General features: G+C 39.6%; 1 long non-coding RNA gene across 6 annotated transcripts; it reads right to left on the reverse strand.

Moving 5' to 3' along the window:
• On the reverse strand, nt 1–25248 carry LOC147758449 (uncharacterized). 6 transcript variants are annotated; one of them, XR_015326277.1, is made up of 6 exons: nt 24228–24522; nt 18397–18652; nt 16441–16932; nt 15110–15203; nt 14732–14867; nt 1–3357 (listed from the first exon to the last, which is right to left on the reverse strand). It is a non-coding gene; the product is annotated as an uncharacterized LOC147758449 (long non-coding RNA). The 6 variants fall into 6 exon arrangements; XR_015326279.1 differs by lacking the exon at nt 1–3357 and adding an exon at nt 25182–25238 and having other exon boundaries at nt 10857–14867; nt 24228–24387; XR_015326284.1 differs by lacking the exon at nt 14732–14867 and having other exon boundaries at nt 6–6393.
• Between the last annotated feature and the right edge of the window lie 895 nt (nt 25249–26143).

Genomic DNA, 26143 nt, shown 5'->3' on the forward strand with positions numbered 1-26143 from the left:
AAGGTGCAACTATAGTTTATATATTGCGTTCAAACTTGTGGAAGAAATCTGGCCCTATTTCTTGTATTTCAAAACGTTCTGTTGCAAACAACATTTGGTATAAGGCCTTTATTTGACCGCATATTTGTTAGCTATGGTATATTATATATATATATATATATGGTAGAATCGTTGTGTATAACAGTATGAGAACGGTAACCAAATGTAAAAACACTATTAATCACCTTAAATCGTGGAACAAGCGACGTTCACCGATTATAACTTGCGTTACGATGAGAACCCCTTTCGCATCTGTTTTTGCTCAACGAACGCAATGCGATACGCATGAAACACATTTTTCAAACTTTGAAGCAAAAATGAAATCGTAAACCGATTTATCGGACACTTTTTTTTTCTTAGAGACATGCAGTTTTTTTTACTAGAAAAGTAGGACAAGGCTAGGGCTTCTTCCGGCAGACACTTTTGATTAGGTACTGATGAATGAAAGATCATCAAACACACCAATAGATAGCGCGACGTACGACTAACTGCTGTCTGACACATTCATTGCTTTTCCTAATGAATTTGTTTTTTATATCAACTCTATTGAAACATTTCGTCTAACGCTATGTAAAGCTCGCAATACTACTTATCAAAACTGCGAGTCTCGTGTTATTCTAGTATATCCCCACAAACTAGTTCTCTTCTTGACTTTCATAGATTGATAAATAACTTAGTCGGTTACAGGCATACATATACGGAGAAAGGTTTCCCATTTTATAGGGAAAGTCAAGTGGAGCAAATCGGCCTGTTCTATATTAGCTCTGCCTTTCTGGCTCGAGACCTCTCACTTTTTTCTTGGGTCCCGGAAGAATCCTTTATTCTGTTGCTCAGTGACTCTGGGTAGTGGCTGCAATTGAGTGTTGACGGAAGAGGTTTCCGTCAAACGGAATGAATTCCTTCTTACTTTGCGAGAAAAAAGAAGTAAAGGTCAAGCTGAAAAAGAATGGTGGTTGCGCGACATTTACGACCCTAGAAGTGAGCTCTTACGACGCGTCTTACCCGCTTCTTTCTTTTAAATGCCCAAATTCTTCTATCTGGGAAAGGCCGAAAGAGTCAGTTGGCATACTTTCCGCCGCGTTCAATCGACGAAAGGGTCGCAGGGCATTGGAAAAGAGAGACACTTTTGAATGAGATACGGTGGAAGTGGCTTTTCAGGGGAGACGGGAAAGGACTCGATATTTGGGGTCCTGATATAAAAGGGACGATCCTGCTTTAGGTTATAGAACCTGCTTTAGAACACTTTAGGCGAGTATTGAGAAGTGTGGTCAATCCAACGGATGCTAGCTCGCTAGTAGAAATAAATTCTCGACCGGCATGTGTAAAGTATAAAGTACATGCACGACTCACATCACTTTCATACGTTTCCACAGAAACTTCTATCGTATTATTGCGAAATTTTTAAGAAAAAAAAATTGCTACTAGCACATATACCACTGGCTCGTCTTACGTTTACTGTTCCGTAATCTTCACTCGTTCAGCGAACTGTGTTTCAGTGTACTTCCTTCCTACTTATTTATAGTTAATTGAATTTCTAGCCAATACGGCCATGATACTTTCATCCATGCCTGAGCACATTTATACTTCGTAAACTAGTGCTTCAATTTTGCCTGTCTATGTAAATATTTGTGGAGTTGAACAAATCAGATTTGCGTGTTACTTCAAGTGCTAGAAGAGAGAATAACAGCGTAGATCAAGCGTCGTTTCTTAGGCGTATATAGCACTGTAGGGCGCACTCGTCGGAGCCAGTGTTTGGCGACGAGAACGATGCCCAGGGGTCTTGCGTGGTCGCCAGTAATTATCTTTACCGCCCTGGGGAATGCGAAAACTTAACGACTTTCTTCAGGGTTAGACAGGATACTAAGGGCTAGAACGGACTAATTAGCCGACTAAAAAACAAGAAAAATCACAGAGATGTGTGACTTTGGTGAGATGAGAAATACGCTAGACGTACAGCACGAATTCAAAGCCGTACGGCCGTCGAAAAAACTAGATGATACGTAGCGGAAGTTTCTTCCAAACGTAGAAACAAGCAGTTAGGCATGTAGAGCTCTTGTGTGCCAACAACAAACAAACAAACATTGGACATTCCTTTTGTGAAATATATACATTTAGCTAGAAATGTCTTAACGGCATAATGAAATACATACACAAGCACACATTATTAGTCTAAAGTAAATTGATGAGTAACAATTACGACCGACCTGTTTCGAATTAACTGGACATCAATCATTTATTGTTATAACGGTAGTTTGAAAGGCTATACTGTGGAAAACTACATACAGTTCTCATCTGTATACGAGAAATTCTGTAAGGTATACGTAATTTTACGGCCGTGGGCTATTTAGTTTTTTTTTTAATGTAGAGATCGGGGTAATTGTAGGTGTGTGTGCACGAAGGACTAGACAATGTATGCTATTCGAAATTAAGCGTTCACATCAATTAATTAGCTAGTTTCCACGTATTTGTTTGAAATGGACGTACACATGGTTTAGATGGCGAAATGCTATCCATTCAGGCCACCGACGGTAACGTAGTTCAAATCGGATGTCTCTTGCTTTTAGCATTTCTTGCTATGCTCAGAGAGAAGCGCTAGGAAGATCTGCATTCGGCCCGGGCCAGTCGAACCGAAAACGCGTCCGCCATCGTTCGATTCCTGCCTCACAGGGCCACCACAAACTACAACCAATGTTACAGTGATTCCAGTGATCGTGAGACGTGCATTGCATAAAAATAATGATCTTTTACTAAGAACTTTTCAGTTCGCAGAAGTTGGGGTACGATGGTGTTTGTCATGATATCATAAGCCATAAATGACAGATAAGACATCGTTTAAATGCAGCCATCCGCAACCTGTATGCACAATAGTTGGACATTTATTCCTATTGATTTTTAATTTTAAAGAGGTCGCTCACTTAAAACGGAGACCAATCGGCTAATCGTACGAACGTACTTTATTCTCGACTTGACATCAGATATAAGGTGCCTTTGTGTAAAACGATCTGGGTCAATCTTATTTTCTTTGGACTTTATTTATCTTAACTATTATTTAAGTAATTCGTAGGTAAATATAAATGCGTGCTGAAAATATCAAGCTATATAAGTTGACTGCTTATTGATAGATGTGACTCCGAAAATTCACATGTGACAATTGTTATATCTACTGTATATAAATTAAATTAGGCTAGAGAAGACAAATACGTTATATTAAATATCTTTTGAAGTAGCATGCAAAACAAAATTGGAGAAGCGTTGTGCAAAACGTAGCTCTAGCAAATTCCATTCCGTGTGGCCGGCCGTTCCTCCATGTCTTATCAGCTGAAAAATAATTATCATTGAGGAAGCTATTTGTGACACATATCTTGATAAAAATTGGAGGATCAATTGAAAATCCCTTGCACTGGCAGCCTAGCTCGAATTTTGAACAATCTACACTGTAGAGCTTGTAAAAATTGTTTTGCTACTTAACCGCGAATTGTGTATAATCTAACAGAATCAGCACTTACTATTATGGGTTGAGCCTGTGCCGCTTGCTGAAATATGCAATGCGCTGAATACCGTTATTTTTAGATATTTTTTTGAAGTGGCCAATTACAGTACGCTTGGACACAAGCTGCGATTTACCGCCACCGAATCAGCGGAACACAATCACTGCGGAACAGACAAGGGGCTGAATGGAGCAGAAGTAGGGATAAAACATGTTAGTGCAGAACTGACGGTTATGTAGATTAGGTATGAAATACAGTGGCTAAAAAATAAAAGGTCTGTGTTGTCCGAAAATTTTCTGGAAGCGCTGGACAAGAGACGGGATAGATGCCGGAATCGTTTTCTATAGCAAATGATAGCTCTTTGTAGTGAGTATATAGTGAACTAAGCAATCACAAACCGGCCAGTTTCCAATCACTGATTGAAATCATCCTGATAAGGGCGGTGGTCTGGCGGTGCCCTTCAGCATTTACTCATTCTCGTTTAATATCCTGGACATGGAAGCCTCGGAATTTCGCTTGTTCCTCGAACTTTTCTCCGCTCCTCGGCAGCCAATAGCATAAGAGTACGCGTCTCGTAGAGTTGTTCCTCATGTTAAACCCGCAGCTTCCCCCTGTCTGGCCGTAAATCCATCGATCATTGATTCTGGATATCTTAACTTCTGCCCGAACATTAGGTCATTTAAACACGAAGCTGACTTTCGGCAGTGGTCGAAGAAAAGTTTATTAGGGATAGTAAAGAAGCGCTGAGGCTAGGTTGCAGACGAGTAAAACCGAATTGTGGAAGATGTTCTCGTGGAAATATTCTCCTTTCAGCAAAGAATCTGTATATGACACTCATAAATTTGCTTTCTGTATTCGTACGAGGGCCGGCGCAAGGGACTGTCAAATTGCTTGTCTATGATAAGTCCAGAATACAAAGGCTTCCATTAATTCGCAGCAACGGCTTCTACCATTCTCCTTCTGTTTACCCCTCTCTTAACTCGGCGTCACTTTTACATTTTGTACGAGAGCAAGATTTTGAGCCTCAAGTCTATCTATGCATATAGCTATCGAGTCGTGCGCTGAACTAATTGTAAAACGCTATTGAAAGTGGACGACTGAACATTCGCAGTTAGTTTGCACGACTCGGGGGGTCGTTTGTGTCCACTTAGTAATATGCCCGTGCTACTATACGTGTCTGTGGATGTGTCACGGCCCCCTACACTCGGACTTTAAAGTCTTATTTGGCATAGACGCTAGTAATGTCCTTAGAGTTTGAGGAATTTAGCAGAAAAATGGGAGTGACTATGAGATAAGGCCAAGCAAGTCTTTTCTTTATCAGCATGAAAAAAAAACAATCAAGCTTTTCTGTTGTTGCCGCTGCTGTTGTCACCTCTTCCACCGTACGACAGGCAGTTCTCTCGAAAAACGCTTCTTGCTGAGCGATTAGCTTGTCAGAGCAAAAACAGTATTTTTCTAGAAAAAAATTGACGGCTGACTAGGCTCTTCATTATGCTACGTCCTAGTCGTGCGTCTACAAGCTCCTTCCCGTGGGACGACAAGCGACAGTCAAAAAAAAGGAGGTCCATGGAAAGAAGGCGTTATCCGGCAAAACGACTTGGATTTTTAAAAGCTACATAAAGAGTTGCGGGAAATGGGCATTTTCTTAAATTTTTTCATACCATGTATTATTAGAAGTAGCAGAATAGCAACAGACGGTAGAGGGTGAAGAATTGGCAAGGGATGCCTTAATAGGAAGCTAAAAATAGTGGGCCAAGTACACTGAGATGTGGGTGGAAAAATCCAAATACGATTAGTTAGCGAAGACAATTGAGAAGAAGAAAAAGTGGAACAATAGTGGGAAACGTGCGATCAGTGTGTCAGCTTAAGAAAGTGTCGCTAGTGCGCGACTGTTGCGGGTCCGACGGAACAACGAAAAGACGATTGGGAAAAGCTATCGAGTTTGCTGTTGCAGAAAGCGACCTCCCAGGAAAGCCGTGTTCGTTATCGCAGTTAGTGTCGACGTCGATTTTGTTGATACTATCGGTGCTTCTATGATGTCGTTATCAGCAAATAGAGTTATATCGATGGAAACGGAAACAATGGCAGATACACTTCTTATCTACAATCGATGTCTTACTCCTTTCTTTATTTCGTTGTATTAGAGGGGATTTGCATCCCTCCTTCTGGAAGTTCACGTTCAAATACACCGGTACGAACCTTAATCTCTCACTATTTAATAATACGTGATAATTATAGCTAATATAACGTGATGATTATAGCTTTGTAGTAGAATGTAACCGAATTCCTAAAAGCAGAACTGCAAGTCGCATTTTTTTCGTCGGAACGTTTAAGAAATCTTTTCCTGCTATAGGAAAATTTGAAGTAGAAACGTTTTTCCTATGATTTTCCTATGATGAAACAATTCCTATGATAAAGAAAAGTGGTAATTCAAGGAGACGTCTTCTGCGGTATACGATCCGTGTGGGTAATACTGAACGTTGAACTCTCTAATTATATCGTGCTATAACATTTCGTTCATGTCTCGAGTTGTGCATATTTCACAGAAGAAACACGCTAGTTAACTTCATGTAATGAGATCAGATTCAAAAGAATGTTGAATGAGCAAAGAGTGGTTTTAAAGTATATTTCTCAAAGCCTTCTATACTAGTGTACCTAGTTCGATAATACCTCACAGCGAACAAATGCTAACATAATTTACTTTAAATTCTGGGTTGACTAAAACAAAGTGGGATTCAGAAAGTGGCCGCATGCAAAAATGGGTTCAGGATATTCTAGGTTTGTCGCAGTCTAATATGTCATTTCTTGGAAACTTCGATCATCGTTGCGTTTCCTGCGCCGTCCGAGATTTACGCGTATAAAATTGCTGAAATGAAGCCCGATCGGTTCCATTTTATTTCCTATAGAAATGCAAATTTATATTTCTGTATATACCGTGTATTCATAGGAAACCTACATTGTACCTATGTATCATACAAAATGTTCTTGCAAATCGTTGCCTATCGAACATAGCAGACCACGACGTATATGTAGAACTTGTGTGACGACACTTAGGAAAAAATTATTCCAATTGTATTTCAAAAGAATAGCGCTTCGAAAGTAGTTCAAGTAAGAAAAAAACACACAGAAATTTCCAGCATCTTTTCAATATTGTATTTTTCTCTCAACGTATAACGAGATGGTCGGGAAGCTACATCAGCAAAAATTTAACTAAGAAATGCTTGATAAAGATCTACAACCGTAAAAAGTTGATAATGTTTACTGGGCATTTTTGTCAAATACAATGCACGGATGCAAATGGGCAAATTTACGATATCGCATGTCTTGTATATCACTGCGTGGCATTCGTGTTCAAGGTAAATATGATACTGAAAACCTTATTAGCGTAAATCTCGTTATATCAATGTTCTCGTAACGTTTTCATCCAAAAATAGGGGGGAAATCTACGATCGTTTGCCATGATCTTAAAATAGTTTATCCGTACGAGTGCGATGAATACCTTTTTAAAAAGATTACTTTCTGTCAGACTCTGATGTAAAAGTTCGTCAAACCCATTTTTCCTCCGACATACGCGAGCTGAATTAAAAGTACTGCTCAATTATGCCTAACATATTAATAACTTTAACTATTTTCGAAAAAAACATGTAGCCGTATTTGTTGTTCGTACGACTCAAGGCTGTCATCGTTGATGTTCTTCAACGAGGCGCTTAGCCGTCCAAGTTGCCTTATCGTATGTACGATTTGAAGAATCACACAATACTGATCCAAAACTGGTTTGTAATACTAACAATTCTGTAAGACATTACGGAATACTAACGCTTATCAGAAATGACCTTCCATTTAATAACTTCCGTTAAGCAGGACAACCGATTTACTGGCCCTAGTCTGTAAATATATGCATCTTTTCAAGTTGAGAGTAATCACATTGATGGCTCACTAATCAATATAACTGTGCAATTTGACATATTTCAGTGGGACCTTCATCGAGTTAACAAACACCTTCCATGAGACCGCACTTGTTACAAAGCGATAAGTGTACGGTGTTGGGAAGATATTTAAAAACATCGGATCCTCAGGCTACGCCGGCACAGTCACTCTCTGAATTCCGTTTTTGAGGAGCATTTCAAAATAACAGCAACGGCAAATAATGAAATAATAAAATTAAAATGCTCTTTTCACAACTTGCGGGTAAGAATGTGTCGTTCTGTGATTCGCTGGCAGGCATGTGACAACGATTCGTTGATAGAAGCCACCTACAGTTTCCAATATTAAACAAAAATCAATCTTATTGAGTGATTGCTTCTGGAAGAAGTATTGGCTTATCTTACAAAGACTTTGTGCGCTGTATTCAAGTAGGGGTAAAATGATAAAAAGAAATGACAGGGCCCATTTTTGTGAGTGAAGGGGGTGGGATGTCTAAAGGAAGACCTATCTGGATGACAACGTCCGTCATATATCTTATGTTTTACCAGTAGGTACTGATGGATACATATGACCTATTGCACTGAGTTTATCACAAAATGAATAGAATTTCACTTTGTCTCGGTGTCATTAAGAATCGCTTAGGACGCGAAAGTACACAGTACTAACGGGTGCCACAAAGACTGCTTAGCTGTTAACGTTACGATGATCAAACCGTTTGAATAGAGGGCGGAGATAACGTATGTGGTCGGACCTTGGCGCCCCACATTCTCTCTCTCTATCTCTTTTTTTCTTTCTATCAATATCTCTCTTTCTATCGCATCCAGCCTGAAGTCACACATTAGGCCATGGGCATGGAGGGACGAAGGTGTGATATTTCAAGATGGACCCGATGCAGGTAGAGATTATTAGTTGAGCAGGACATCATGCGCTTCGATATTGGGAGTAGTCGTGGGCATTAGAGATTGAGCGATAGATTACGCATACATACACAGACATGCTTAGCAGGGATCAGCTTTCGTATAATTCACTCATCTATCACTATATCAGTCGCATGACCCGCATTGAGGAATGGCTTTTTCAAATAAATTATGCAAGGAAGGGAGCCTCTATGATCAATAAAAACGGTGCTCGATGATTGTAATTCCCTTCTTTTCAGATTTATCAATGTCCAATTTTTAAAGCCCCGTGGCTTCCCATCCTTCCGCTCTACCCGCATTGTGATCCTTGCGCCCTACCCGCATCGTGGTGCTTGTGTTCTACCCGCATCTATATTGAGGAGCAATATAAGTGCCTAAGGCTACATATACTGAGCGATATTCTTGTAGCTCGGCTCGTCGCGGATCTCAACCGTGCCGTTAAAATAACGATTTGCGTAAAGGTTGGTATGTACGGTGTAGAAACTTCAAGGGTAATGGAAACGAAGCGGAGATAATCTTTAGGGAACAACGGTCGTACTGTGTTTCTAATCAGTCCCAATCAACGCCCGGGTTGTGACAGCCTAAATACACAACGAACAATCACGCGCATTTTGTTGAGAGCGACAGGCTAAATCTATACATAGTAAAGAAATGACAAACATTAAGATAAGCCTTGGCTTGCCCTAGTTTCTGTACCTCGTACCTCTTTTGCATCAAATAGCTGATAACAGACAGAATTTACATGTTACACAATTAGCCGTACGCTAACGCAATGGTAAACTCGATTAGACATTTGCTAGAAATGAACATAACTTGCACCTAATATTTAGTGATACCGGTTAGCCGCAAGAATGATCGTAATCTTTTGAACGCTTAGAGATTATTAAAATTCTTTGCATTGTCAAATATCGTCGATGAGAAAACTACATTATGAACGTTACCACTTCTGTAGGTTTTATATACTGGTAATACATAACACAGTACACGTATTGTCTATTGAAAATAGGACATTTACAGGGGAAATCGGGTCGTTTACATTAGGGCCGAAACCCCGCATACTTTGCATTTGTTCGATGCGCAGGTCCTTTTGAGTAGCGTAAACTGAACTTTTCCTTATAACACTGTAAATCTTTCCCGGCTATTCACACATAAAATTTCAGCCCTAGCGCTATCAAAGTACGATATTGATTCTATGTTTTATGAATTCTGAGAATTGAGCTAACAAAAGTCTAGTGTCAACGTTTCAACAAGAACCAACACTTGTATTATTTACGGGCCTTCCTCACAAGATGTTTTCTTCTATGACTATTAGCCGCACTTTCGAAATTGCCAAGCGAAAACTGGTAAGACGTATTGCAGAGTTACTCTCCATTCATACTTGCCATTTCTCTGTAAAAGGAAGGGGGCTATCCTTTGTTTCCAAGGTGACAGCGTGAAGTGACCGTTCTCCTGTGGTAATAGAAGCAGCGGCAGAGTGAGAATAATTTATGGACAGTACCGGTGGCTCAGCCATGGAAACTCACCACGCGGCAAGTCTTGGAAATGGTACCAAAAGTCAGGCTTCTTATGGTCGGTAGTTTTGTTGCTTGCCGATAGCGAATTGCTCCGCTTGGACCGGCCTGCTCACGTTTGCCTGACAATCATCGAATGCGGCTAGCTTCACCATAAGCTCCTTTTGTGGCCTTGTAGCTATCTGAGCTGCAGAGAGTCCGAAGATAGAAAAAGGCACCTTTTAGAGTCCTGGCTATGTCCAAAGCGAGAGCTGTGCTGGGAGTTGTCCCGAAGTATATGCAATTCTTAAGCCGCGCAAGCTACCTGCAGTAGCGTAGCAACAGAACCAACCTGCTGGCGAATTTGTGCCGTGCTAGGTTGCGATTTTCAGAAAAAGACGAAGGCGGTATTTGTTATCCTGCCATTCTTCCTGCGCTGCCTTAACGGCTTATGTTGCTGCTTGTGCTAGCTCATAAACAAACAGCCACAAACTGCCCATTGTATAAGTGTAACTTCCGCACTGAGGAGTCAAGATGTGATCACCAACTGTTTTTCTTCGTCCATTTCTCCGCTTTCTTTATGTTTTTTTTCTGTTGTCGTCGCCGTTTTTTTTTTGCAGTTTCAAGCACCTACCGATCTTCTAAACGATCCTTTCGCCATCTAACTAGGCGACTGTTTCATTCCGTCCTCCGGTCTCATTCAGTACCCAGTGCTGTGTATTTACTCAGTTACGGTAGTGGAAGAGATCTATATGAATGTGAATACTGTTCTAGCGGGCATTTTTCTTCGCGTCCTTATAAAACAGACGGCTTAATGCCAATACGGGTGTACACATGACACGATTCATATGGGTATTACCTTACGTTTTAATTTAAATATAAGTCGACCGTTTTGGTACGGAAAGGTTTGTCATTGTCAGAAAAACAAACAATCCATTAGCTTTATCAAACAAGCCATTGTTAGTAAACTAGCATATATATATATATATATATATATATATATATATATATAGATACATGTCTTCTATCCTTTTGTCGTGAAAACAGTCCATAGTTTAGAACGAAGGTCAACGTCGTGAGCCTATAGGCGGTTACGTCCTGTCAGTTTTAGCCCGGGCAATCTATTGACATTACGACGTCCCCTTTCTCTCATTTAGTTGCTTCTAATTTCTCTATGTTCGTAGAGATCTGAGATAAAGAAAATCTGACCGATATACATCCTGATTACCCAGTAATAAAATAAAAGTGATATTATTTTATATTTATCTCAGTATCTACCTTAAAGATGATAAGCGACCACCGATAACCTTGTGATCATAGTGACATGTTTTTAACGCTCTCAGTTTACAAATGTGTCCTCTGGGCAAATTCTATTCAGCGATAAAATCGTTATTACAAACATGGAGTAGTTAATAACTGCGTCCTTAAGGTGATAAAACTTCATGCTAGGTGCGCAAAAGATGCCTGATGGAATGCCTAACGGCGATACCGGATTCCAAACGATATATGCGATCGATTTCTTATAAATTTGCATATAAGGCAGTTGTTTTATCTATATAAAAATATTCTTATAATTGCTCTATATTCAAGCTGCCTCCATTTACTTCTGTCAAAACTTGCCAACCGAGCAGGTCGCTTTATTTTTTCCTATACTTGCTTGAAGAAACAAATTCTTCATCGTCGTGGTTGAAATTGTTCGTTCTTCAGAAGCCTACATAGATGTACTAGAGCAGCAGCGTTATGGTGAAGCTCTTCGTTCCCTCTGGCTTCGGGGGTTGCTGAACCTTAGTAAAACTATTGGAAGAATCGATGAAGCGTGAAGTATCCTCGCAAAGTATTTCGAATCATCTACTGTCCCTACCGTTAGCTGCCATTTCCTGAATAGCAAGCGACCGCCTAGATGCCGACGCTAATGACTCAGAAGGAAACCTCACCGGCTGTTGAAAGGATCGGTGGTCAAGGTAGGTCGAGGCCGAGATCGGCAGCCGGAATGTTGGATTCGATAAAAAAAGCTGAACGAGGCAGAGAGTGACTCCACGATAGCGAGTAGAGAAAAAGTACCAACGAATAGGTAGAGGATAAATAAGCGGTATTGAAAAACTGGGACAAAGTCGGAGAAAGAGGAGATACTAGAACAGACCCGATGGGAGCAGCAGACGCCTTACTGAAGGCGGCATCAACGAAGAAGACAGCCTGTGTGAGAATTTATGCGTGTGCTCGCCCGTGCGTCTGTCGGTGTGTTTGTGAGTATGGTTGTTAGAGCAGAATTTGATAAGCGGAAAGCAAAGACAACGGAAAAGAATGCCTGACCGCTCCGCAGGACGGGAGAAATTCTTTGACATAGTCCCGAACGTCTCCATCTGTTAAACGAACGACACCAATGATGGCAGGACGTTGGTAGCATCAGCAAGTGCAGTAAAAGCAGCAACGATAACGATGCAACTACAACAAGTACTCCTAATATTGCTACCGGTGTGATGGAATACCGAACGTCCAGAGAACGGCCTGGTAAACCTGGCATCATCTGGCTAGAAATGTTTCTGCGCCAGATGTTACATAGATAATATGGCGAAGGCAGGACGCTTCACAGAGTAAAAAAAAATGGTATACAAAGAAGACATGAAGCACGAGCGACTCCTACTATAGCATAAGCCACATTTTGTTCTGTCATGCAAATACTTACTGGCACAGCAGCGGTATTCTCAAAAAGTATCTACACATTCGATATAATATAACATTCTACCTATAGATTCAGATACCGTGCGTTGCATAAGATCTGATGTAAATTTCTTTACTGAAGTAAACGCACGAATCAGCATGTTAGAATCAGCTACAAACACATGACGACCGACAGGCGAAAGCATTTTGATTATTACTAGATTCATTCGTAGCGACGAAGGGTATTGTAAAGGTCGTGAGTCGGTCAGAACGGCTGATAAAGGTGCCAAGTAAAAGGAAATTTCCGGCGCGATCTTTCTTTCAGAGACCTTAAAAGTGAGTAGAGCAACCTGCATTTTATATCTCTTGTTCGTTCCAAGTTTTGTAAGCAGAGCATTGTTCTTAATGATCTGAGCAAGATATCCACTAGTTATTATGTATTTTCCCGCTAACTAATGGTCATACATACTGCTTTTATGATGCTACAGTACTACACTCAACACGGTTCGAAACTAAGCGTAGACACGCTTCGTTTAACGTCAAGAGCAAGCCGTCTTAGCTAAATCAGCTGGTTAAGCGAGGCTTAACTAGAATAGTATAGGAATTGAAATTGGAGCTATATATACTGGGAAGAGACCTTCAGTAGACAGATCAGCAGTCAAATATTTTTAACACTGCAATAATTTCGTATCATTTAAACATTTGAGTTACCGAGTAAGTTTGCCTGAAGTATGACTGGCTTCTAAAGGTTTAGGCCCGAGCCTTTAATTATCCGAGACAACAAAATGTGAGTCTGACCAGATGTAGCTTGTGGCACATCGGTGGCACTCGGCACGGAACGGTATCAGATTAGTTTGGCTGATATTTACAATAACATCAAATGATTCTGAAAATCTCTATAGCTTCTTTGGCATATACGGTGGAGCAATTTGAGTCTTATCGATAAGCTTACAGGGCTCTAGACGGGAGAGTATTGATACGCACTCCTTATACACGATCGTTATAGAAGCGTTATCCGTCGTGACTTTCAACCAAATTGGATTTATGTGAACGATGAACATGTGCAATCCAAGTAAGGATCCTTACACTCGCTTTTGTTCTATCAACATGAACAGCTCGTCCTATTTGGGAAAAGCGTGACTTGTCTGTCGACTGTGACTGGCCCGCAACATTTTTAAAAAAGACCAAAATTTCAGTTGGGCTGGTAGCTGCTGCGATATTCAGAAACAGCCAATTAAGCAACTAAAACGATAGGTAAGGTGTTTAACGATCACAATCAGATGATCCCTTGATCGTCGAGTCCGCATCCGCTTTTCATAACTACTCATATATTCTAGGGTGATCGAAAAGTAATCTATTTCGTTAACTAACCAAAAACAAAGTCTCTTAGTTCCAACAGCAAATAAATGTATTACTTTATATGCCCTATCTCTTAGCGAGATATTTGTTTCCTCTCGCCAAATACTTTCAGACATTGTACTTCTCACCTAGCGAGCTTTTGATAATCCACTCTATTGTCAAATGTGCTGCAGTTATCGGAGAAGATGGTAATATGTCGGCACTAAGTCTTAAAACTTAAAAAAAAAAAATCTCCTTTTTAAGCTCTCGCTTGGACAGTTTCGACGACCCTTGATATGAGTGGTCTGTATTACCGTGGATGTCTTTTCCATTAGATAGTGTCATTTACTCGATGAAACTGAGCCACATTAGACCTTTCAAATCCCACCAAACGCGCATTATTCCTTCTTAGGAGAGAGATCTGACTTAACCCCGGATTTAAGCGTTTATCCCAGAGCACCCATTCCTTTTCAGTATCATGTTTACGAAAATATACCGCTTCTTCTCACTTATTGCAATTCCTTGAAAAATCGGTCATCGCAGTTCACTACTGCTCGCCGCCAAGCAGACAATGAAAGGCTCGTGCTGTTCACTCAGGTATTTTTTAAAGGACATCTCATCGAGAGGAGGCAGTTCCTAATAGTCGGACGTTTATTTTGTCGATTAATTCACTGGTTATGTGTAAGTACCTCTGGTAGCTGATTGGGGTAAGAAGCGTCCTTCTGGTTTAGGATAACATCTTTCAACTTAGCAAACCACCCTGGAGTCCTCCTAAGGGACTACTCTGACCTATATGGTCTGCCTCATACAGGGTACACATTCGAGAACTGGAGAAAAGGTATATTTGAAAAAAGGCGTACGTTACTTTTTGACTAACCTGGTTGCAGATTATCAAATCAGCATGCACAGGGTCTACCTGGAGCGATTCTCTCTGCAATACTTCGACATCGTCGACAATGGTACAGGATAAACGGAAATCACGCCGAGCTTTTTTCGCAAACAAGTTGCCCACACTAAACGTTTTTTTCGGCGTATGAAAACAAAAGTACGTCACCGTTTACTTATATGAGGGTCATCAGAAACTAAAAAAAAAAGAAACACTAAACAGAAAGAGAAACTAGAGCTACCGGAATCGTTATTGTGCAAACACAAAGCTTATTATTCTGCAAAACCAATCTAATATGTTGAGAGAAATAGTACTTACCTCCAAATAACTCTAAAAACATTTAGATCAATGTGGCCCACAAATACTCACAATGAAAATTCGCTGATGAAACGAGTGGCCTATGACGAATGATGACGAACACTATAGAAAACAAAGTACGACTTGAAGCGGTATCCATGGTAGCCTGCAACAAACACCTTTTTGTAAAATAAACTTTATAAGGAATGAGCGTTACTTTTTTGTTATTATTGTTGTTATTACAAAACAGTATAGATTTCCCGCCTCCCGAAAAGGTGCCGAAAATATTAGCGGCATTTCGGTTATGGAATCGAAATACGCTGCAAAGCGGATGAGGTATGGGTTTTACCATGATGCATGGCTGCAAAGATCAGGTCGACCGTGAGTTAATAATTGATTTGGTATAAAAACCTGCGACCAAAAACATAGTAGCTAGTATAATAGATATTAATGCCTGTGAATAATTGATATATCGAGACCCTAGTTAGAAAAGCTCCTACGAACTTGAGGCATTTCCTTCTTCCAAGTTAATACGCGCTATGAACTCTAATGGGCTGATAGATAGAAAATCATCTTAGCCAACGTTTCCAGGTAGAACTGAATTAATTACTGGATTGAGGAACTACTATTCAGTACACAGTAACTTGCTGCTCTGGATAGAAAAATCAGGACGATGCATGAGCGTGCATTCAGACATCAGAAGTTACTGCAATGTATAAGCGCGACCCCTGCTATTTATATATTAGCACACCCCCTGAGCAGTGCTCACCGATGGACACAGCGCCCATTACACATGAAAAAAAATAAAGGAGTAACTATTCTATAAACATTGATTTTTTGCACCACAGTATCGGTGATAAAACATGCTTGTTTTAGAGTCGTCTCCTGTTTACGTATATCGCTTTTATATGCGGATAAGGGACCGGCTTATCCATTTATTTAATAGCAACTCGATCGACAAAATGGAAAACGTTTTACAACAGAATAAAATAAGGCAGGAAAGCTAAACGTTCTTCGCAGAAAATTCTAATCTCACTTCTTCCATTTTACTAAGAGGGGTCAACTTTTTTTCATCAGTTTGTCACTTTAAGGAGATTTTTTTAATATCGTCTTAAGGGAAGCAACCGATGCTGCTTAAAATAGCTTGAGCGTTCAATTAAGTTCTGACGTTTCCGATATATGGTTTAAATATGTTCAATAGCGCGTTTGTAATACAAGAAATACTGAAAAGGAATGGCATGTAACTATTCAGTCGGAAAGGTATTTGGGACCACATTTATATATCTATCTGCTTCCGATCTTCATTTGCTGGCCTTTGGCTCTAACTAATTTTTGCCGAGCTGTTGGCCCATTCATCTTTACGTATAGGCTTTCTGTGGTTTCGAATAGAGCATGCTTTTTACCTTCGCTCTTTCGAGTTGATTAGGCCGAAAGTTTTGACACACGAATCACTGCAGCCTTCCGTAATTCACCTTCTGCCAGCTCTGCCCAGTGGGCCGGTATTCTTCTTCGGGTGCTGCTCATGAGCAGTAGCATACGTCAGAAACAAATGGCATCCCGGTACCAAACGTTTTTTTATCTTCCAGTACCATCATCACCTTCAGCACGAGCAAAAGCAGCGGTAGTAGCATCGCCGTCATTATAGCAACCTCTGTTTGTTTGTCCTTTTGACCAGTTTTCTACTCCTCTGTCGGGTAGTGTGCTGTTCTTCTTCCCTCTGTTCAGATAAATGTTCGGTAGAATCCAAGAAGAGGCAATATTCTAACAGGACCTGACTTTTTTCGTTGCTGAGCACCGTGGGCAGCTTCTACCGGACATGCGTACACGATGCAGATATCTGTTGGTGTTTTCTCTTGTGCCAAAGGATAGCCACATCCCTTTATCCCTTCGGATACCTAAAAACGCATTCGAAATGGCATAGTAATCATACGAGTAGCTATTAATCTTAATAACCTTGGTATATTTTTTTCAAATAATCGGTATTTTTTGCTGAGGCTGAGATTTGAACTGCAACATGCCCATTATTTATAGTTACTACGGTAACGTACCCGAAGAGACCCGCCCCCTCAAAAAACATCTTACATCTTACCAGTTAAAACTGAAAGAACTTGGATGGTAAATTTTAATGCATACGCCGTACGGCCGCGCTGGTGTACACAATACTCTCTAGGTCTCTGCAGGACTGCCCTAACGGTGTTAATCTAGTTTGAGTAGAGGAATATGAAAGTCGCTTATCACCATTTTTCGCTCAGAGATCACAAAACTTCCAGAGTGGTAGTATCACCGTGCTATATAATAAAGTAATAGAAAAATCATCACACATTAAGTAATATTATTGTGAAATGAAAAAATATTTGTTTTAATTTTGGCTCGAAAACGGTTAAGACTTTTCAACAACTCAATAAGAAAAATGTGATGGCTCTTTTTTAATTTTGTGTTTCATCAAAAATCGACAGAAAGAATAAATGTTGCGCACATTATTCGCAACCATAAGTCGCAAACTTTCCATGTGATTATTATACTAAGTTAAACTTAGTCTAATCTAAATATTCTTTTATCACATATATTTATATAGTTATGAGCATAACTACGCTGTTTGAATGTGACACACAAGTTCACTCAGCGGTAATTCGTTTTTGTTTCTGTTGTTTCACCTCTGTAAGTTTCACAACTGCCTTCTCTGGTCTTTTGTAGTGCCTGATTGGGATTCCTTATCAAAGTCTCCGGCGAACAAAAGCAGAGGCTACTTAGGCTATTCAAGCATTTGCCATGCAATATGCATTCGAAACGAGAACCTCTCGACTAGACCGCACCATAAAGAGATCTCTCTATCGGCTCTCGTATCATGGATGTAAATATCCCGAGTGCTTTAGCATCAAAAGAAACGCTGTTGTTCCTAAAAGGGCTTCTTTCATTGTCGAATATTCAGAGGCTCTATCAGCCTGCCACCTCCACATGTTGAGATCACTTCAAATAAACCAGCTTCATTTCTACGTTCCCCCCAAGATCTTTTCAGAGCCGTCCAGAACGATCCAAAGCCACCTTTCTTTCTCGCGCTCTATCTTTCTCTATTATACTATTTGTGCTTACGTTTTCCTCATTGGGAAGCTTTCCCTCACCGCGCTGCCCGCTGCACTTTCACTCTCCATCTTCTATTTTCCTAAGTTAGTATAGCGCTCTTACAGTTCCTATCAAACGGTTACTAGCGGTGTCGTAATGTGGCTGCTGTCGCTGCCGCCGTCACCGAAACTGCCTTCGTCCTTAGAGTAAAACGCATGAGATAAGATCGTTTACAATGGAACCGCGCCGTCTTTCCCGGGCTTCTTTCGAATACGTTTCTTTGCATCGTTTCCACTTACCTCCCTTATTTGGATGCCGTGGCTTCCTATATCACAAGTGATACATCATCTTGTCCTCCTTCTTCCTCTTTTACACAGTTCGTCGCGTATGCTTTCCTTGACGGCTGCATTTGGTTCGTCATGGCAGCTGCCGGTCGTTCGGCCTACCTTCGTTTGCTTCATTCTTATGTTATTCTTCAGATAATGTATTTTATCGACCTTCGTGGCTGTTACAGATGCACCGATTTATCCTCATTAAATCGCATGTTACGTGAACCTGACACGTAAATCAGTTAATAAATGCGGTATATAAATGTAGCAAGGATTGTTATGATTACAGCCTTTACAGAGTACGGTACGTATGTTGGACCTTTTTCTATTGCCTATATTTCTAAAACTGTGTCTAAATAAAATAGGTATTTTAACGAAAAGTTGCACATGTGTGATTCATGATGATCGTATGTCGAGCGCCATTGGTGGGCGTAAACTCGCTAAGGGATTGTATAAATATACTGCATTCAAAGGATTCCAGTAGAATGAGATCCTCAGTCGGATCCAAAATTTTCAAAAATATAAAATGTCAAAAAGCCGGAGTTTATCTGGACGATTAAATTGGAAATCGATATGCTCTTTATCAAAACGGGTGCTATTTCTGTATGAAAAATCCGAGTGTGACAAAAATGACTTTTTGAGCCCGGCCTAAATTATAACTTTAATAAAGACCTTCTGCTTTATACCCCAAAATTATTGCACGGATTTTTCAAATGCCTCGTGAAAACTGCCCATAACCTAACCCGCTCACTTTGGGCAGGAAAAGATTCGGCTAATGTATAATAGCTATTTAAGAACACAGAAATTGTAAGCTAAATTTGTTTTTTGCATATTATTGAATTTCACTTGCTTTGTTTTATAAAATCTAAAGAAACGTTGTTAACTTGTACTCGCCGTGAGGTCAAGGAAGTATAGCATCGCCTGAAGCCCAACAATCAGCCTATACAGAAACGGTAATATTTAAACTACTATCAGGTCTAAGAACTTAAAATGACGCCTTTTTTATTTTATAATGCTGTGAACTTACTCGTTTTTAATTAGTTGTTATAATTCAGGTTTTTATATTCGAGCGAACAGAAAAACCTGAATGAGTGAAATCTGAATAAATTTTATTTTGGTTTAGTTTGGCTAAATACGTGTGTCAGAACGGCAAATTTGCTCTCTCCATATAATTTATATTTTCTGAGAAGTTAGTTTTGTGATGGATGGGGTCAAAAAGGAAAAAACCGAAAGGCCATCTGTAAAATGGGGTTCCGAGTGGGACAAGCTGCTGGAACGAAGCTTTTGTCCTGGCCGCAATGCAACAAATATTTGTCGTTAGTACATAAACAGGGAGAATCGCTTTGTGATCTATGTATAGAATGGACTAGAAGAACAGCCTGGGCGGAACCAGAGGAAAAACCAGAAGGGCGGGAAAACAGTAGTGAACAGGAGATTCGGCTTCCATAGTAGGTTTACCGGAAAAAGCGAACAAAGTGTTACGCGGTGGAAAGATATCATGGCTTGAGCTTCAAAATGGCAAGAAGATGTTTGCAAGTTGATGGAAATCTACTGCAAGTGTAAAGAGTTTAATAAGAAAATAGAATGCTTTGTGAAGTATAATAAAACGCTATCATAGAGTTGTATAATATTGACAAGGAAGAAGGCTGCGTAGCCTTTGAAGAACTGACATAGATTGGGTCGTTGCCAGGGAAACGAAACGGCTGGTACAAAGGAAATTTTTTCGCTAATTTTCAAAAAATAGAAAGTAGTACCCCATTGCTAATTACAAGTGCTCCTTAGAAACACGAATGTTCCCTTTACGCACAGCATTCAACACGAACTCTCAGGTTATGCAAATAGCAGATGCGAAATAGGCATGTAGAAGTAACTCTGGGGGGGTTCCCTTAGGGGATACATAATGTGCTAATCGCTGGTGCACTTCTAATAAAACAACAGCAACTTACGTAGGACTAGTTTCGGTTAATTGCTACGAATTTCTCCAAGAGCAAAAGTACGTGACCGTGCACAAAATTGTTAATTATTTTATAAGTAGTGCGCACTATGCTATGCACTGGGATATAATGAGTTATACCTTATCTATTTCCTCTCGTTTATATATTACACATGAAATATGTACGTTTGTTTATACTTGTGTGTGAATACAAGAAGCAGCACGTTTTTTCTAAACACCCACCTCCCATTGCTACCACAAAAAGGCAGATCGTAGTTCCAAAAGCAGTTAGAGTGGCCTCAATTGTTTTCCGTAGCTATCGCTAGCAGGGTGCGGGAAAGGAAGGGTTCGCTTATATTCCATTACTAAACCGAAGCGGAGGAAGATATATGGCGAGACCAAACGATTTATCCGGCACGTTTTACAATATTAGGCAGCAGTAACTGAAAAAAAAACTTCACCTTACAAGTACCTTGATTGTAAGGCGAAGTTTTTTTTATGTGTAGAGCGCCGCCTAATTTTAACTTGGCGCTCTTATAACCAGCTTCTAAGTGCCCCCCATGCAAAGAGCGATCTATTTCAACATTTGTTTACAGCCGCTATTGCAAGCTGACCGATGGCTGAATATATTGTAAACACAGCTGATTAGGGTAGTGTGCTGCTGCTGCTCGAGAAAGTCTTGATTTTACGTACGTAGCTTTTTGATGAGATTCATCCATCTATTGCTGTGAAAAAGATGAACTTCAAATGCGGCTCTTTATACCGGTTAAACTGAAAAGTGTTGACAGGCCCATGGCAACTTATCTCAATGGCCCGCCAGTCACTGTTCATCGTCCATCCGTTCGTTGTAGCTGTTGATTGCCGAGAATGAAGATTGAGGAGTTCTTAATGCACCTTGTTATATATATCTAGCGAATCGCTACTAAGGAAAGTTTCCGTGGCGATGCAATCCCTTTAGGGGCACTAGCCCCGAACTTCAGTCCTCATCGAATAAAAACGCACTTGCCGTTCGTTTGTCTTACGTGCATTAAATTATAGGCGTAAGCAAACAGGACAATACACCTGTGAACATTTAAGTCTACACACATGACATAGTCTAATACCAACTAAAGACTGCTGCATGACCAAGTGATTGCATGGTAGTGTTAATTTAAAACATATTGGTACGCAGAAATCATGAACACTCCATTTTGCAAGAGATTACCATGATTTCTAAACCATTAGCCGCATGACATACAACCCAGCGTAGACAACTTGGCCTGTTCACGAACGGCCATTAGGGAGTACAAAGGTGGAAACGAATACATACAACTAATAGATAAAAGCTAACATTACTCAGTATATGGGTAGACATACGAGTAATGTTATTAATATCAATACATTCAACGTTATTGCCCGAGTTACCTAAACATGTTTTGTGTACTATCGTTGATAGACTTTTTCTAAAAGCACCCATATTGCGAAAAGTGTACAGCTTATATACATACATGCTTTACTAACAATTGGTAATTGGCAAGCCACAAAGCAAACGCGCTCTGTATATTGCGTACTTCTGCTACAGAGGGTACAAGGTAATACGTGATGTAGCTCATACATAGCTTCAACACATTCATTACCGGCAGCAGATTCCAAATTTTTCGCTATAACGTGCCGATCCTAGATATCACAATAAGTTACGGAAGTAGAAGTTGTGGCTTGGGCAAAATCTCTCCGAAACAATGCACGCTGAATGGGCCCATCGTTTTTGAGGTGCTAAAGGTCTAGCTTGGATCATTTACGGGCAGCCATAAAGATTACACATCCAGCGCGCCTTAATTGCGTTCCAAAGGCTATCGATTATGTATGTTGGCACTTTATTGAAAAGGGGCTGGTACAATTTTACAAAGTTAGACCCATACGTGACATTCATTTTCTGAGTAAATACGATAGCTTCTATAGCAAAAAGGAACGGTTTATTCAATTGATTTTTTTTACAATCTTGCTAGAACGTTTTCTTTAGCTTCGGTCCTAGTCTAGTTCTATAGCAAGTTTTCGACTATATGCGATAATGTTTTCATCATCCTTACAAACATCATTTTATTAACAATCTTAAAAAATATGCAATCCCAAACAGACTTTTATTACAATGACACTTATATGCTACTATTTCTATAAGCTTCTTATCTTGCATAGGGCTTGATATACACAATTATGCTGCGTAAATCATAGTTACTACAACACATGCACGAAATAGTTTGACATAAGAGTACAAAAATACTAGAATACAGTTGGAACGTTGTGTCGTGCGAAGCAAAACGTCCGCTCTATGCTTTGTATATTTTATAAAGGTAGACATTATGACACCGATGTTTTTAACTGCATTCTGCAATACGAGTTACGCCATCTGTCCTTCGTGCTCGTTTTGTAATTACAGAAAAATAAGAAAATACAAACAACTAATAAAGAACATGAGACAATTGTTGTCCCTTACTTGGGCTTCGGTCTTGTAGGACTGCCTGCCTCCCGGTCTACCTACCTCCCTGCCCTCCCTACTCTATAGGACCTCAACTGGAGTTGAAAAAATGTAAACTTCTATAGAATTACTAAGTACTGTTAGCTTGTCAGTCTATTGTTGAATAAGCTGGGTCAGTCAAGTGACATGTTAGTACCTCAAGTCATATTTGATCATGAAATCTACCGCCTATGCATATAAGCGCCACGCCAAGGATGAATAAATCCTCATGAAAGCCTTGCTCTATTCAGGTACTTGGAACTAGTGTAATTAGTTACCAATATCTAATTACTAGGTGATTTTGAAAAAAAAAAAAGTACATCACCTCTTAGACTTTATGCTACGAAACTCTTCTATGGCTTCGAGTGAGGCCGTTCGTTTCAAGGCGTTTGCGAGTTCTCTTTAGTGAAGGATGACCTCAGGCAACTCAACAGTCTCCTCTCGGTAGCTTAAGCAAGATAAGCTACCGAGAGGAGACTGTTTCTTGATTCAAACATAGTTTTAAGTAACATTTTAAGTACTGCCAGGTGAAATATTCTTGGAATACAGGGAGCATATACGATACGCACACTAGATTCTTCTTACATTCTGCCAGGGTATGCAGAAAGGGAGTCAGTTATAGGTTCGATTTTAATAAAAAGCGATTTTTTGTTAACTGCATTGCCAGAATACAGGTCTCTAAAGCAGAGTTATTTGCGCTGCTATCATTCCATAGCGGGTATATGTAGCAATTCGCTCCTGCCTCTATCAGTTTTTTTAATACGCCAACACTTGATAAGAAACAGGAGTTTCTTATTAAGTGCTGGCGTATTGCGCTGCATCGAGGTGTTGCTGTCAAGTACATGCTTATTTTGTCTGAATTCTGTTATGTAAGTACGTTTCATACTTTTACAACGAATAAGTGTTTAGTTTTTTTGTACATCTCCGTTTATATATTGTAACTGCCGGTTGCCTTTGTTCTTAGAAGCCTCTGGATATACCCTATCAGACGCGATAATAGTACGCGCACCCGATTGAACTATAGTAATATCTGAGTAAACCTTATTGCTATGGATGCTTTCTTAATAGAAACTACCAAGCAGATCTGAACGCTTTTTGCTAGGGTACATTGTGAGGCGAATTCAACCGTAGCGACGTGTGTAAACTATCACGAGTTTCTGAACTTAGCTTCGCACCTAATGGAGAGTGTTATTTTGAAATGTTCTCTTAGTGCCCCATTTACTGTAAAGTTCATTATAGCAGAATGGATATCATCACGTTATCCGCTTTTAACATACTGGAACAGATCTCACTGGGTACAAAAATATGGAGTATGAAATGATTCGACTAGCAATATGGTTTAATCTAAAAAAGCTTGTGTTGACACAATTGACTAACTTGAGTAATAAAATTGGCTGCTTTAGAGGGGCACAGGTGTTCATCGCACAGCTTGGGTCGAGGGGAATCCTAGTTACGGTCTCGACAAGTCTCGGTTCTTCTGCCCAAGCTACAAGGAAATTATCTCATCCCGATACAGATAATCGGCATTTTACTAGAACTTAGAACAAGACATTTTAAACAGTGACGAATACATATTTTACTTTACATAAAAATAATACACTTAGCTAAGAAATATACAAATACATATGCAGCGGTCATTTATTGTTCATCGATCCAACTTAAATTACTCTAGGTCCACAAACATGGGCTCGTGATACTCGTTATATAAAGCAGTAAAATACGTGTCTTTCGACAACGTAAAATTTAATTAAAACAATCTTTTACGTGTACGGCATAATACTACAAAGCGCTTATAACTGCAAGTAACCTCGCAGATGATAATAACATAGAGAGCAAAGAGAGTGGGTTTTTTTAAGTGCAATATATTAACGATCGAAAGGCATTTTATTTTTAATATGAAATCGAACCCAGGAAGCTGGGAAGGGCTTGTATATATACAATATACATACATATATATATATATATATATAGAGTATAAAACTAAATTATAAATTTTTATGTTAACCAAAGCACCGTCGCAACGTGTATTATAGGCCAGTCACCTTCGTCCTAGGATACATACATTGATCATTTTTAACTACCCAAAATGTTGACGTAAACTTTAGTACCAAAATAACGCTGGAGATTAATGATAATAATGTTTTTGATAAAAAAAAAATGATAGCAATCCAAATCCAGCAGTTTTCGCATACTTATAAAGCTAGAATAGCCATATATATAACTTCAAGTGTCTTACGGAAGGTGACAGTTTTGAAAGAAATCAATTTGCTAATTTCTGTTATTTTTAAGAAACTGTACTAATAATTTAGACTTTAGATAGAAATTACTCACGCATAACGGAGGTTCAAGAGTCAATGGGCACCAGTGCCTTGTATGACTGGATAAGGCTGAACGGACTAAAGCTTTGTTCTCTTTATAAAAATAACAGACGCGTAGGTGTATTACGTGCCGGCGATAAAGACGAAGCAGTAAAAAAAGACCAATGATTACGTTAGTCACGGATGGCATGATGTTAAAATCGAACAAGATAACTATAGTTGTTCAGACAAAAAAATATTAAAAGAGAAGAACAAAAATTAATTACAAAAAACAAATATTGCAGAATCATTACTGAGATAAGTTAGTAGTATTCGCGTGTAAGTACAACTTTTGACACACAACTATTTTAAGGCATTGTTGCGTTTATACTATCACTCTGGACTACGTCATAATGACGTTAGCACGTCACATAAATCCTTAAAACGTCTAGGAGAACCAAATAATACCTGCATTGTATTAGAGGGCTAAAGCATACTTTGCTTATTAAAAATGAATGATTTTCAATTGAAACATGTTTACTCCTTTCTAATATCGTTTCGAAAAAGCGTAGGTACCACTGAGCGTGTGTAGTCGTGAAGGTTTAAAAAGGACATATGTTATTTAGACGCGGGCTTGACGCGTGTGGGTTTACTGATTCGCTTTTATTTTTAAATATAAATAAATAAAATAAATACAGATAATATATATTTAACTTTTTATTGCCGACTTGCACAACGCAACAAGTATGGCTTTGTAACAAATCTTCAAAATCGACAGCAGACATGCAAAAGCCTCTCAGCTTTCTAACACAAGAGTTTGAGCTGATATTGCATCGATCGATCGCTTTTCCTTTGATATTCGTTACATGTTATATAAAGCCGCGTTGTTTGCAAAAGGGTTTAATATGTATCTACTTTTATTTAAGAGCGCTGATCCACCTTACAAAGTCATGAGGTTAGGTAGAGGATGCGCTTTTACTGGTAAACAAGTGTTGT

Source organism: Varroa destructor, unplaced genomic scaffold (assembly GCF_002443255.2).
Source record: "Varroa destructor unplaced genomic scaffold, Vdes_3.0 BEIS01000001.1, whole genome shotgun sequence".
Taxonomy (NCBI): Eukaryota; Metazoa; Arthropoda; class Arachnida; order Mesostigmata; family Varroidae; genus Varroa; species Varroa destructor.